Source organism: Syngnathus acus, chromosome 10 (assembly GCF_901709675.1).
Source record: "Syngnathus acus chromosome 10, fSynAcu1.2, whole genome shotgun sequence".
Taxonomy (NCBI): Eukaryota; Metazoa; Chordata; class Actinopteri; order Syngnathiformes; family Syngnathidae; genus Syngnathus; species Syngnathus acus.
Genome location: NC_051095.1, coordinates 26455977 through 26472204, shown reverse-complemented (window position 1 = coordinate 26472204; position 16228 = coordinate 26455977). Strand labels below are relative to the sequence as shown.

At 46.4% G+C, this 16228-nt stretch overlaps 1 protein-coding gene across 1 annotated transcript in view; it reads left to right on the top strand.

Annotated features, from left to right (window-relative positions):
- The window catches only part of tctn1 (tectonic family member 1), a 1200810-nt gene that overhangs the window by 976859 nt on the left and 207723 nt on the right, over positions 1 to 16228 (top strand). The gene's annotated exons all lie outside the window — the stretch shown is intronic.

Below are 16228 nucleotides of genomic sequence, written 5' to 3'. Positions count from 1 at the left end.
CCAGCGCGACAATCCTTGTCAGCTTGCCTCGTGATGTCTCCGTGCACACGGGTCCTTGGAAGATTGACTCCCCGTTTCTGTATGATTCGGTCCTGTTCCTGTCTGTCCAGTGCTACCTTGTCAGTCCGCAGTTGCTCTCCTTGGATATCACCCGTCCGCCACGTCCAGTCCTCGTCAGCGCGAAGTCCAGCCGCCATCTCCTTCCCCTGGCTTGCCATCCAGGTATCCAACCTGCGTGAAGCTGGCCCCCCACCCCACGCAAAATGTAAGCAAAATAGTCTGTTTCGTTTGTGCTTCGTTTGTGCTGGTGTGTGCAGCAAAAATTTTCGTTTGTGCTGCTATGGTTTTTTAGTTATGAAAGATTATTTTATAGGTCATCCAGAGTTCACCCAGCCCCCCATCTGCTCAAAATGAACCCAAAATGGTACGTACCGTTCGTTTGTGCTTTGTTAGTGCTGGTTTGTGCCGCAAAAACCTTCGTTTGTGCTGCTTCGGTTTCGTAGATATTACACATTTATTTCATAGCGATGACGTCACCCAGCCCCCCATTTTACTCCAAATGGACCCAAAATGGTACCGTTCGTTTGTGCTTCGTTTGTGCTGGTTTGTGCAGCAAAAATTTTCGTTTGTGCTGCTTCCGTTTCGTAGATATTACACATTTATTTTATAGCGATGACGTCACCCAGCCCCCCATTTTTCTCCAAATGGACCCAAAATGGTACCGTTACTGGTGCACAAAATGAGCCATGCATGATCATCACCTTGTTCAAAGAACAAAACCAATACAATGCATGAACTCACAACAAATTACATACTTGCAAATCAGTGTGCCTTTGCGAGAGCTGTTCACTGTTATCACGGATTTACACGATAAATCAGGTGTGTTCGGACCGGACCTTCGCAGTAGAGGCTCTGTTGAACCCGAGACCGACTCACTGAACCCCTACGGTTCGATCGAACCCAGGTTAAGAACCACTGCTCTAGATCAGTGGTCCCCAACAATTATTTGCGCCACAGACCGGTTACGTGTCAGAAATATTTTCGCAGACCGGCCTTTATATAAATAAATAATTCATTTATATAAATAAAACATACATTTATCATAAAAAAAATAAATACGATTAAATAAAATGATACGATTGGCATAAAAACAAGTATAAACGACATAAAAATAAAACTCACCATTACGTTGAATTAGTGGGAGCACTGAGCTTGTTTCTCAGAAACGAGCCGGCGTAATCGGAGACAATGACACCCGAAGTGGTTAAGGTTTGTCTTTTAATGCAGGATGCTTGGTCTCCATGTGCCGAAGCAGTTTTGAAGGCTTCATTGCCTCGTTAGCTAGCCTGTCTCCACATATTATGCGGAGTGGGCTTGGCGCGTCAGAGTCACCTGTGGCGATAAATCCATATTTTAAGTAGGACTCCAGAAATGTTCTTTAAAATGCAGCTTTCCTTTTCTTAGAAGTTGTAGCCTCTTCTTCGTCCGTCTCCTCATTGGGCTTTTTTCCCTTTCCGAAGAAGCTTTCCAAACAACTCTGTTTCTTGCTCATATTTGCTTGCTTCACGAACTCGACTGAGGTGACATGTCACGTGACCGAGACGAGCATCTTGACCTGAACCGACGGATGTAATTGGGAGAGAATCACCAATTTTTTTATATTTTTCAAAATAAATTTTTACTTATTTTTGCTAGCTTTGCAGGCTCGACTGGGGAAACATGTCATGTGACCGGGACGAGCGTCTTGACCTGAAAGAATTGATTGTCAGTACAATTTTTATTTATTTTTTTCTGTGCGGCTTGGCGACCCGGTACCAAGTGACCCATGGACCGGTACTGGTCCGTGGACCGGGGGTTGGAGACCCCTGCTCGAGATCCTTCGAATTTAGTGTTTTGCTTGAAAAAAAAACAACTTGACATTGGACAGTGCTACACAAATTCAAAATGGATGCACACACGTTGATTGCATACATCTGTATGTGTACAAATGAGAGCTGCAGCCAATTTGCTCACATAGCTTTGAAGTGAGACTGTCTTTGAAGAAGGGCATGAAGTTCAATGCAAAATCATCCTATTTAGCGGACTACACCGCTTGATAGGGGCGACACCGAGAGGAATTTTATCACAGCAATCACGGCCAAGACTGATGTACAATCATTGATATACAAACTGGTTTCGGTTCGAGTTGGGAACTTGTGTAAAATGTAGTAAATAAAAACAAAATACAATGATTTGAAAATCCTTTTCAACCTATATTCAATTGAATACACTACAAAGACAACATATTTAACGCTCAAACTCATAAACTTTATTTTATTTTGCAAATAATAATTAACTTGGAATTTCATGGCTGCAGCACGTGCAGTAGAAGTTGGGAAAGGGCATGTTTACCACTTTGTTACATCACCTTTCCTTTTAATAACACTCAATAAACGTTTTGGACGAGAGGAGACTAATTCTCTTAGCTTCTCATGTGGAATTATTTCCCATTCTTGCTTGATGAACCGCTTCAGTTGTTCAACAGTCCGGGGTCTTCCCTGTCGTATTTTACGCTTCATAATGCTACACACATTTTCAATAGGAGACAGGTCTGGACTGCAAGCGGGCCAGGGGAGAACCTGGACTCTTTTACTTCAAAGCCACGCTGTTTTAACACGTGCAGAATGTGGCTTGGCATTATCTTGCTGAAATAAGCAGCAGCGTCCATGAAAAAGACGTCCCTTGGATGGCAGCATATGTTGCTCCAAAATCTGTATGTACTTTTCAGTATTTATGTTGCCTTCACAGAAATGTAAGTCACCTATGCCATGGGAAATAATGCACCCCCATACCATCACAGATGCTGGCTTTTGAACTTTGCGTTGATAACAGTCCGGATGGTCCGCTTCCTCTTTGGTCCGGAGGACACGACGTCCAGTGTTTCCAAAAACAATTTGAATGCATCAGTCCATTTTACATGAGCTTGGGCCCAGAGAATCTGGCGGCGTTTCTGGATGTTGTTCATAAACGGCTTTTGCTTTGCATGGTAGAGTTTTAACCTACACTTACTGATGTAGTGACGAACTGTATTTACTGACAGTGGTTTTCTGAAGTTTTGCTGAGCCCATTTGGTGATATCCTTTACACCAGGGGTCACCAACACGGTGCCCGCGGGCACCAGGTCGCCCGTGAGGACCGCATGAGTCGCCCGCAGGACTGTTCTAAAATTAGCTCAAATAGCAGCACTTGTCAGTGAGCTGCATCTATTTATTTTACAGTCAAACCTCGGTTTCCGATTGTCCCGGTTCTCGAACAAATCGGAATTTGAACAAAAAATTCGAGATTTTTTTGCTTCGGTTGTTGAACAAAATTCGGAGGTCGAACCTCGCGAGATGAGCCGGGAGGACCCGAGAAAACCCGACCGCGCGGCCCGGATGCCGACTGACTCCGTAGTTATTGTATTTTCGTTACTTTGAGGAGTGTATTAACCCTTAATCATGCCTCCAAAGAAAGCAAGTGGGAGCAGTAAAGCCATCCTAAAACACAAAGACGCTCTTAAAGCAATGCGACAGTGAGCGCCCGGCGCGCTGCGGTTGCGCAATCGGACCAAATTAAGCTCCCTGTGCACTGAGGTCCACTTAAATTTTGGAAAGTACATCAGGACTTTAAAAACATTTTCTAAATTTCAGCGATGGCTCTGTCACAATAATGCGACCAGCGCGGTGCAGTTGCGCGGTCGGCGACGCGCTACGGTTGCACGTTCGGCGGTGCGCTGCAGTTGCGCGATCGGACAAAATTAAACTCCCTGCGCACTTAGGTCCACTTAAATTCTGGAAACTACATCAGGACTTTAAAATTATTTTCTAAATTTCTACATTTTATTTTAGTCTTGAAACGGACTAAAATTGTTTCCATTATTTGCAATGGGAAAGATTTATTCGGAATTCGACCGATTCGCTTCTCGAACCGCCTTCTGGAACGGATTGTTGTCGAAAACCGAGGTTTGACTGTATTTTTGCTATTCTTGTTAAAATCACACGTGAACTGGAAATGACAATAATAACACATAATGAAAGCTAAATTGAGCAAATTGGCTATTTCAGAAGTGTGTGTCAAACTGGTAGCCCTTTGCCTTAATCACTACCCAGGAAGTAGCTCTCGGTTTAAGAAAGGTTGGTGACCCCTGCTTTACACACTCATGTCGGTTTTTAAGGCAGTGCCGTCTGAGGGATCGAAGGTCACGGTCATTCAGTCTTGGTTTCCAGCCGTGGCGCTTACGCGCAGTGATTTCACCAGATTCTCTGAACCTTTGATGATATTATGGACCGTAGATGTTGAAAACCCTAAATTCCTTGCAATTTTGCTTTGAGAAATGTTTTTCTTAAACTGTTCAACTATTTTCTCACGCAGTTGTGGACAAAGCGGTGAACCTCGCCCCATCCTTGCTTGTGAATGACTGAGCATGTTTGGGGAGACTCCTTTTATACCCACTCATGGTACCCACCTGTTCCCAATTAGCCTGGTCACATGTGGGATGTTGCAAATAGGTGTTTGATGAGCTTTTCTCAGCTTTCTCAGTATTTTTTGCCACCTTTCCCAACTTCTAGTGGACGTGTTGCAGCCATGAAATTCTAACTTAATTATTATTTGGCAAAAAAAAAAAATTAAGTTTATCAGTTTGAACATTAAACATGTTGTCTTTGTTGTGTATTCAATTGAATATGGGTTGAGAAGGATTTTTAAATCGTTGTATTTTGTTTTTATTTACATTTTACACAATTCCCCAACTTCAACCGAATCCGGTTTGTACTATGCTGTACTGCAGGTGGCAGATGACAGTTGCTGATTTGTGTTGTAGCTGGTCTTTCACCTTTAAACACACATCAGTGTATCAAAAATGAATTTGAGCCACTCCCTAATTGGCACAAGAAGCTATTTTAAACTATTAACTATTTAAAAGTTGGGGGGGGTACGGTGCGATACCAGGGGGGGGCACGGTGCGATACCAGGGGGGACGCGTGTGACACCAGGGAATATGCTTTTTTTGTTTTTTTGCTGTACTAGATTAGATTAAAGGGTAATTAGACATCCACTGCAGTAGGTGGGAGTGGCGTTATCACCGTAAGAGTGTGGGCAAGGAGTATTCACTCTATAGCAGGCATATCCAAAGTCCGGCCCGTGAGCCAAATCCGGCCCCTGGTCCGATTTCATACGGCCTGCAGTTTCGGTCTTATAAAGTATTATTTATGGCCCGCCTGCACTGTCAAGCTGAATAATAAAGTCATGACACTTGAAACTGTAATTCCTCCTCTTACCAAAAGGTGACAGCACCACCCCTCTCCACTCATTTCTGCCATGGCGACTGCAAAGAAAACGAGGAAAGTTGACATTGAGGGCCGTCGCTTTCAGGAGAAATGGGAATTACAATACTTCTTCACTGAAAATCAAGGCAATTGTGTTTGTCTAATGTCAGAGAACAAAGACAGGGAACCAAGTGCAACACGATCCTTTATTGGCAAGAGGGAAAACGGGGACGTAGAACGCTGGACCTGCGGTCTGGCTGGCGTGGCTGAGCAAGTAGTCCGAACAGGCGGCGATCTGGAGCGTGGTCGAAGGACGAGCAAGTAGTCAGGGCAGGCGGCGATCTGGAGCGTGGTCGAAGGACGAGCAAGTAGTCAGGGCAGGCGGCGATCTGGAGCGTGGTCGAAGGACGAGCAAGTAGTCAGGGCAGGCGGCGATCTGGAGCGTGGTCGAAGGACGAGGAAGCAGTTGGCTACAAGTTTGGTCCGGGGACAAAAAAGGGCAGCAGTATCACGGGCAGGGTAATCAGACGAACTGACAACCACTGGCAGAACACAGAGAGGTTAAATGGGGAGCCTAACGAGCCGTAGCAGGTGCTGGCAATTTCATGAGTCGGGCTCGGCTGGAAGTCAGGTGACGTGGGAACGTGACATCTAATTTGTAAAGAGACTTGTTTAAGGTCTTGCCTTGTTTAAGGATTTCAACCTAAAGAGACACTATCAGACTAAATGTGCTAACACATACGACAAGCTAACAGGGAGTGACCGCGCTGATAAAGTGAAGCAGCTCAAAGCTGAACTTCCAAATTCCAACAGTGATTCTTCACGCGGGGCTGTGAGTCAAAAGTAAATCAAAAGTAAATATTACTTAATATTAAATATTACGAAGTGGCCATGTTAATACTGTTGATGTTATGAACCTGTAGATGTGACACAATTACTTTCTGAAAGATATTGTAAATGACAAGTGCAGAATTCACTCGTTTTAAGTTTTAATAATAACAGCCAACTTTGCATTACTTATAAATCCTGTTCAAAATGTTCATGAGGCAAAAATAATTTTAAACTCCTGTAAATTTAAGGTATTTCATACAGTTTGTTCAATGTTATCTGACTCTTCAGATATAAATGAAAGGCAGAATTTGTGTTTTTAGAGTTCTTCACATCTGCCTTATATTTGGTTATTTGTCAGTTAAAAATAAAGACAATTGGGACAATGAAATTTGTTTTATAACAGTGTGTATTTGCATGAAATATTTGTAGTTAAAAAGTGTCCGAAAAATCTGTTGGCCCCTGTGCCCCTTCACTTTATGAAATCTGGACCTCCTTGCAAAATGTTTGGACACCCCTCTTCTAGTGCCACTGCAGGAGAAGGAGGTAGTTCGCATGGAAGGACCTGGGTCATGGGATCGTAGAGCCGTCGTGTTGCAAAAAGTTGCTCCCAGGTCATACAATAATTCACTTGCAGATGTGTTCTTAAATGATATGCTGATGTTTTAAATGCTCAGTTTTCTTTGCTTGTTTCATATACCTACTTTGCTTGTTTCATATACCTATTATTGTGGGTTCTTTTTCATAATAAGTTCTTTCAAAAATATGTTGTTTTCATGGAGGGGGAAGATGTACTGATAGCAGTAACCACGCCCGGACTGACCGGGAGAACCTAGGATTGGGCTGCTGGCCTGCATCTCTGTTTTTTTTATATATATACATGTATATATATATATATATATATATATATTTTTTTTTTTATTATTATATATATATATTTTTTTTAAGTCAGCCGGGGAGGCGGCGCGCCTATCAGAGAGACAGGCCAGGCCACTCAGACCAGGAGCATGCGTGGAGGAAAAGACTATTGGTTTATATGAATTAACACCCGCCCCCACAGTCCTTATCAACCACACAGAGCGCGTGAGGAGGAAGGGGTGTGTTACTGTCAGGTTCCGTCTGCTGTAGCTAGGGAGCGGTGCGAGTGAGGATAATTGACTTCGAACGTGGTAAAAAGAAGAGGAAAGGCGGTGCGGAGAGGGACAGAAAAAAGAAAGGCGCTGGAGGAGGACGCGGCCAAATGCAGAAAAGTTACGGATTTGTTCTGCCCCCCCCCCCCCCCCCCCCACACACACACACACACACGGTGCCATTAAAAATTGTGTGTGCCCGCGCGTGGATGTATGCCAGTTTGCATGTGTTGTGTGCATATGTGCCGCTGCCATGTAATAAGGCTGTCCCTCTGCTGATTTATTGTTAGATTTAGTTCTAGTTGATTTTGTAAGTTGAAGAGTCATTTGTTATTCTTTCTTACTTGCACATTCCTCTAAACTTTGTAACTGGCCCTGGCTAAATTAATATTGAAATATATGTCTATGTTTCCTATGCAAAGGTGGACATGTTGCCAGTTTTGGTGCTTCAGACAGTAGGCCCAGTACTAGGTCAGAGCAGCTGACAGGTAAAGAACAGACAGTCATCTATCAATGCATGGCATAGTCATAACTATGCATAAAACATTTTGGGAAAAAAAGCATATATTTAACCATATCAGTCTTTTGATATGTTCTTGTCGATAATATAATTATTATGCTGGTTGTTCTGACACTCTCAGCAGATGCAGAGGATACTGGCAGGACAAGTCCAGGGAGCAGTGCAAGGGAAAGGCCAACTCAGGACATAGACAGACAGTCAGACTCAGAGACCTTTTGATTATTGTACTCGCCCTCATTCTAGAGATTTTGATTTGTTTTTCCGGTACCACCCACAACAAAACCCAAATGCGTTTTTCTTGTGTCCATGCATTTAAGTGTGGGTATGAACATGCACGTGTGGGCAAGGCCAGGGTGGCCTAGATACATAACTGACTCCTGGCCTGAACAAAATCTCCCAGTCTGGCCCTGGCAGTAACTGTCGTAAAGAGAGCAGGAGAATGGGCTTGACGGCTGCCATAAAGTGTACCACCAGATCTTTGACGGACATAAAAGAGAACATATAACGATTACGTGTGAGACGTCTTTGTTACATATAAGAACAATACAATGTGCCCAAGTTTATGGACATAGGCACGCTACAATTTGTTAGGAATGCAGCACGAATCTTTCTTGAAAAAGGGAAAGGGGAAGTGGAAAGCTGGACTTCCGGTTTGGCTGGTGAGGCTGAGCAGAAGAGTGCAACGTAACAACAAGCAGGTAGTTGAGGCAGGCGGCCGGTCAGGGTAGGCGGCATTCGGACGTGGTCGGTCAGTTTGACGGAAGCGGTCGGCAACAGGGAAAAAGCACAGGCTGACAGGCACGAAGCACAAGGAGCTAATGGGTGGCATACAGGAACAAACTGACAAAGACGTGACCAGATTACAGGGTTTAAATAGGGAGACTAACAAGCAGGTGACAGGTGTGGATTAGGGGCGTGGTCATATGGCAGGTGCCGCAGACACGTGACACAATTAAACTGAAATACACATTTTACACAACGTGTCCTGGATTTTTTTTTTTCCGGGACAGACCATGAAGCCCGCCATCACAAGTTTGAATGACTATATGACCTGTCGCTCTGACATCTGTGGTCGTGAAATCTTTCGAGAAATTAGTGTTGAACCACCTGAAAAACGTCACGGGCCCCCTGCTTGACCCCCTCCAGTTTGCCCTTCGGGCAAACAGGTCGGTGGACGATGCGGTCAACATGGGACTGCACTACATCCTGAACCACCTGGACACCCCAGGAACGTATGCCAGGATCCTGTTTGTGGACTTCAGCTCGGCGTTCAACACCATCGCTCCTGACATCCTCCAACAGAAGCTCATCAAGCTCACGGTGCCTGCCTCCACCTGTCAGTGGATCACCAGCTTCCTCTCCCCACTGCTCTTCTCTCTCTACACCAACGATTGCTCCTCAGGCTACTCTTCTGTGAAGCTCCTGATGTATACAGACGACACCACTCTCATCGATCCAGGACGGTGACAAGACTGCGTATAGACAGGAGGTGGAGCGGCTGGTCCACTGGTGCAGACAAAATCACCTGGAGCTGAACCCGCTCAAGAACGTGGAGATGACAGTGGACTTCAGGTGAGACCCTTCACCACCTTCACCCCTCACTATCCGCAGTAATACTATTGTCTCCACAGACATGTCCTGAGTGTTGTTAGTCACCTAAATGTTGAACAGAGGCTGTGATGTACCGAAATCAAATTCCTTGTTTGATACGCTCAAACGAGGCAAATAAAAATTCTTGAATCTTGAAAATCCGGGACAATCAGGAAAATCCGGGACGGGTGGCAACACTAGTTCAACACCTGTAAACAGGTAAATACATTTACCAAGTACTGTATGTTAACTTTGTCGCTCATAATTCAGTCTGGTATTGACATCTGGCAGTGTTGTAGCACTCCAGATTACGACGTACCGTCAAGATAACCTTTTACACCATTGTTGTGTTGTCTGTGACCTAATACGTTCCCGAAACCAATTGGTCTCAGTGGGCAATGAATTTTTCGAAGTTGCCACAATAATAGTAATATTTTTTACTCCCACCTCTTTACTGGCAAGACACCGTAAAGTACTAGAATGATTGGATTCTCCATCCATCCATCTTCTTCCGCTTATCCGGGGTCGGGTCGCGGGGGCAGCAGCTTAAGGAGGGCCTCCCAGACTTCCCTCTCCCCAGCCACTTCATCCAGCTCATCCCGGGGTATCTCGAGACGTTCCCAGGCCAGCTGAGAGACATAGTCTCTCCAGCGCGTCCTTGGTCGTCCACGAAGTCTCCTACCGGTGGGACATGCCCGGAACACCTCCCCAGGGAAGCGTCCAGGAGGCATTCTGATGAGATGCCCGAGCCACCTCATCTGGCTTCTCTCAACATGGCGGAACAGCGGCTCTACACCGAGTCTCTCCCGGATGACTGAGCTTCTCAACTTATCTCTAAGGGAGAGCCTGGACACCCTGCGGAGGAAACTCATTTCGGCCGCTTGTATCTTGGATCTCGTTCTTTCGGTCATGACCCATAGCTCGTGACCATAGGTGAGGGTAGGGGCATAGATCGACCGGTAAATTGAGAGCTTTGCCTTTTGGCTCAGCTCTCTCTTTACCACGACTGACCAGTACAGAGTCCGCATTACTGCTGATGCTGCACCGATCCGCCTGTCGATCTCGCGCTCCATCCTGCCCTCACTCGTGAACAAGACCCCAAGATACTCCTCCACTTGGGGCAGGATCTCATCCCCGATCCGGAGAGGGCTTTCCACCCTTTTCCGATCGAGGACCATGGACTGTGGTGCTGACCCTCATCCTGACTGCTTCACACTCGGCTGCGAACCGCTCCAGTGATAGCTGGGGATCACGGCTTGAAAAAGCCAACAGCACCACATCGTCTGCAAAAAGCAGAGACGCAATGCTGAGGTCCCCAAACCAGACACCCTCAACACCTCGGCTGCGCCTAGAAATTCTGTCCATAAAAGTTATGAACAGAATCGGTGACAAAGGGCAGCCTTGGCGGAGTCCAACCCCCAGTGGTAACGAATGCGACTTACTGCCGGAAATGCGGACAAAACTCTGACATCGGTGATACAGGGACCGAACCGCCCTTATCAGTTGGCTCGGCACCCGGTACTCCCGAAGCACCCTCTAGAGAACTTCCAGAGCAGGGGTCGGGAACCTTTTTGACTAAGAGAGCCATGAAAGCAAAAAATTTGGAAATTTATTTCAGTGAGAGCCATATAATATATTTTAAAAGTGAATTCAACTAAATGTCAGTATAATAAGCCTCTGAATTTATTCTTTTAAATAATGTTGTTATAACACTCACCATTAATGCGACTTCTGGTGCTGCATGGATTTGCTGATGTCTTTGTAGTCGGGTTGGTACTTGGTGAGGTTAAGCTTCATGCAAGCGTTGAGGCTTTCATCCGTTAAACGTGATCGTAGGTTGGACTTGATGTTTTTAAGATGTGAGAATGACTGCTCACATGCATACGTAGATCCAAACATGGTCAATACAGCAATACTCACACGCTGCAGTGTGTGGTATGTGACAGGAAGCGCGTTCCAAGTTTTGAGAATCAGCTGGTCTTCGGGTTGGAGTTTTTTCATTTCTGGATAGTTATTTGCAACTTCATCCAGCAGTGTTTTAAACTGGCGATCATTTAAGGCTCGGGCAACAATAAAGTTGATCACACGAATGACCAGCGACATCACTTCGCCAAACAGCCTGTCACACATCTGAGCACAAAGTGCCTCCTGGTGTAATGCAATGGAAACTTAGGATGGGTCTATTTTCATGTTCGTGGCGCGTGTCGAAGTGCCGCTTTACATTCGACCGTTTCAACGATGTAATTTTGTCATTGCAAATTAGACACACCGCAGAACCCGCTCTCTCCACAAAGGCGAATTCTTCGGTCCATTCGTCCTGAAATGTACGATACTCGTCGTCTTTTTTTCTTTTCGCCATCTTCTTCGTCGAAGGGTTAGCTTTGAGCTAATGACCGAGCAGACGCAGTCTCAGACTGATTCAAAAGGGGGCGTTTACCTGTTTTACCCAGCAACGGCAAACGTAGGCCAGTATCATCCAATTAAAATAATGGACAATTGCTCCTGCAGCCCTGAACAGGACATGCGCAGTGAAAAATCGATGGATGGATTAAAACAAGTGAGAATATTTTGTTTTATCTGCGAGCCATATGCAATCATCAAAAGAGCCACATCTGGCTCGTGAGCCATAGGTTCCCGACCCCTGTTCCAGAGGGACACGGTCGAACGCCTTCTCCAAGTCCACAAAACACGTGGACTGGTTGAGCAAACTCCCATCCCCCCTCGAGGATCCTGCCGAGGGTATAGAGCTGGTCCACTGTTCCACGGCCAGGACGAAAGCTACACTGCTCCGCCTGAATCCGAGGTTCGACATACCGACAGACCCTCCTCTCCAGCACCCCTGAATAGACCTTACCAGGGAGGCTGAGGAGTGTGATTCCTCTGGAGTTGGAACACACCCTCCGGTCCCCCTTCATAAAGAGGGGAACCACCACCCCAGTCTGCAATCCAGAGGTACCGTGCCCAATGTCCACGTGATGTTGCAGAGGCGTGTAAGCCAGGACAGCCCCACAACATCCAGAGCCTTTAAAAACTCCGGGCGGATCTCATTCACCACTGGGGCCTTGCCCCCAAGGAGTTTTTTAACTGCCTCAGGGACTTCGATCCCAAAGATTGGAGGGTCCACCTCAGAGTCTCCAGGCCCTGCTTCCACGATGGAAGGCGTGTCCGTGGAATTGAGGAGGTCTTCGAAGTATTCTCCCCACCGACTCACGACGTCCCGAGTCGAGGTCAGCAGCACGCCAAATCCACTGTAAACAGTGTTGACGGTGCACTGCTTCTCCCTCCTGAAACCGCGGATGGTGGACCAGAATCTCCTCAAAGCCGTCCGGATCGAGGGGGGGGGGCGTTTCTCCCAATCACGCCGTTCCAGGTCTCACTGTCATTGCCCACGTGAGCATTGAAGTCACCCAGTAGAACGATAGAGTCCCCAGAAGGAGCGCTCTCCAGCACTTCTTCTAAGGACCCCAAAAAGGGTGGGTACTCTGAGTTGCTGTTCGGTGCATAGGCACAAACAACAGTCAGGACCTGTCCCCCCACCCGAAGGCGGAGGGAGGCTACCCTCTCGTTCACCGGGGTGAACCCCAATGTGCAGGCACACAGCCGGGGGGCAATAAGTATGCCTGTTAGGGTAGTGTTCACTCTAACTTATTTTGCAAGAACCACACTGGAGACAAGTTAGTCGTTTCAGACACCTGCAGGCGGAGAGTTCACTCGTCGCTGTGCTTACAGCGATGGTCGAATGAAGTCTGAAGTCAGGCCTCATCGGGTGCATATTTATTGAGAAGAAACACAGTGGGGTTGAGAGTGGGGGTGTGAGGACCCAGGATGGGGTGAAGACGCTCCCCTGCTGATCAAAGCATAGCAGGGGGCCTTTTACGACTTTGTGGAAACAAAGCAACTTTGATTGCTTCCTCTGCAGCTAGTCAATCAGGTGAAAATATCTTAGCACTTTGGTCTACTACTTTTGGTAAGACAGGACAAGCTAGGTAAATTATTACAGGTTACATTCCAACATAATCATACGATGAAGATATTCTGCAAACCCTAACATATCCCCCCTGTTTTATCATATGAGTATGTCAAACCCGATCAATCAAACATAAGAAAGAAAATACAATGACAGCAATAATTTCCAGTGAAGACGAGGCATTTCCCTCAATGCTCCAGTCCAAATTTTGTGTGCAACTGAAAAACCTGCGGCCAGATTAAAATGCAGGAAAAGAGTTACACGGCCCCTCTGCCTTAGGCGACCAGAATGTTACCAATAAAAAAAAGAAAAAGAAAAACACAGAAACAGTACGTCATTGTAACCATCACTTGCAAGGCATTTTCGATGGTCAAATCATCAAGTTTCTGTAAAAGAATGCTGAGCTAAACAGCATCTACGCAATCCACGTCTCGCAGCACATCACAGTCATCACATCCGTCATCTCTAAGAAGTTGTATATGCACTTGTGCCACGGTAGAAGACACAAAACTTGTCACAGCAGACTTCAAACACGGGATAACACAGGTCGTAAACAAGCACAACAATACCAGCACAGCAAGCACAGGCGTCACAAGTTTCAACAGCAACTGCCACCACGCGCCAGAGAATAGCCATGAAAAGAAATCCCATTGATGTGGGATGTTATCCTCCGACATGGCCTGCTGTAAATTCCTCAGTGAGTTCATGGCTTCCTTGATGTGCGTGTCGTTATCTCCTGGGATGTATGTGCAACAGGAAGTCCCAATGATGTGGCACACACCACCTTGTGCTGCCGTCAACAAGTCCAGAACCATCCTGTTTTGCAAGACCATTAGTCTAATAGCCTGGATCTCTCTATTTTGTCCATCATCGACTTGCAGTGAGAGGTTCACAAAGGATTGAAAACGATAGTTCAGTGTCTCGATGAAGAGAGATTGTTTTCCAACTCCGATCCAAGGAAAAAGCGCATGAACAACTTTGTTTCCGACAGGCCATATTTTATGGTCGTCCGGAACATTTGCACCCCAGACAGGGTCATGGGGGTCAAAGGTTGTGATCGCCCTGCGGCGACGTCCAGAAGAGTTGTGTGCTGTCGTCAGCTGACGATGTTGAATCCTGTAGGTGTGGTCTGTCACCCACACTGGTGCACACACTCCTGTCCAGTTGGCGGGCAGCATCGGATAAACCTTGTGACCACAAAGCCACCAGCCGTTCTGTATGAAGTATGTTCCGTTTGATGGTGCAGCCATGTTGGTCGGAGAGCCCTCACCACCTGAAATGGCTCTCTTATCTTGACACTCAGTGGCGATGTCCAAAGCTCCCATCCAGTTCCCTCCTGGAGAGCAGTCTCTGTCAATGCATTTGTGGGTCTCACTTCCTTGGATGTAACACGTATAGTTCACTCCAGGTGGCCGGTCTGTGAAGGCCACCTGCGGCAGTGTCCGTCCTTTAACAGTCACATTGAGATTTGTCCAGAAAAGCTGATCACAGGTACCTTCCGCAAGTCCAGGGCGGGACGGGTCGGCATCACTGACTGTGACAGCACGGTGTTGATATCCAACTCCTCCCATGGATGCCATGCATTTCGCTTCAGTGACATTCATTGCTCTGGCCTCCAAGTGAACTTGTGCGGAGGACGGAGGGAGTTTGGAACACACATAGCAGCCCTCCTGTGTGTGCGATCTCACAGTGAATTTGACGTAGCGGTACCACGTGTTGGTTTCGTATGGGTTTCTCGGGTCCCATGACCAGTCCTCAAAGTTCTCATCGTGTGACCATCGTTTTCCACGGTCAACATTGTCACTTGGTCTGTTCAGTTGAGTCCATAGACCATAGCACGCTCCAACCACAACGCAGCAGAGGATCCATCTGGCATATGGAGCCCCGTTGCTACTAGGATGGCAGAGACACCGGGACATCCCCTCGCCTAGCGGAGTGGGGATCGTTGTTTTCTTCACCAACATTGAGACGTCCCACCCTAAACGATAGGACTCCTTTGAAGTCAGACTTCCCCCCACTCCGAATTAGGGGTCCAGCACTCTCTGCAACTTGCAGTGGCTGAGGTGAATCCAGCTTGGCCGTTCAGCTATCTTTACTGCGGTGGGGGTAGTCAGCAGGACTTGGAATGGTCCTCCTTACTGCGGTGGGGGTAGGCAGCAGGACTTGGAATGGTCCCTCCCACCGTGGGTGGCCCAGTTCCTTCTTTTGATGACTTTGATGTAGACCCAGTCTCCTGGTATGACGGGGTTGTCGACCTGTGAGGATGAAAGATCAGGCGGCAGTAAATTTGCATTGACACCTCTGTCAGTCTGAGCGTTCTAATCATGTAATCTGCCAGGGACTGTTCTTCGTCTGCTTCTTGCATATATTGTATCATTCACCAGTTAATTTTATTGCCCTTTTGAATTGGGCAAATAAGAGTGTTTGCGAGAAGTGTTTGAGCACTTCCGAATGACTCCTCCTGACCAAAGACCATTTATGACAGAGGCTATCCCATTTATTGCCTCCTGTGTTAAAGGAGATTCCCTGATCTTGGTTACTGGAGGAACGGACCTTAAGTCCTGTAGCAGATGGTTCCTTTGCCCATCCCCTTATCAGTTAAATAATGTTGATTAGCCAGGGAAACGCATAAGCGCGTGCCCTTCCAAACAGCTACACCACTTCCTCATAGCTTCTTCAGTTACTTTTCAATCATCTTCCAATTGTTTACAGCAAACGTTTGAGAAAAAAGAATCTAACTCAATGGTACAACGCCATATGTATTAGAGAATCTATATGTAGTAAAGTGTTGTACATATATAATTTTTTTTTATTTGTTTTTTTTTTATCTCCCACTCTCTATACAACCTCCCTCCTTCTGAGGCATGGCGACGCCCATGTCTCACACCTTGACAAACTTTTTGGGAGGATG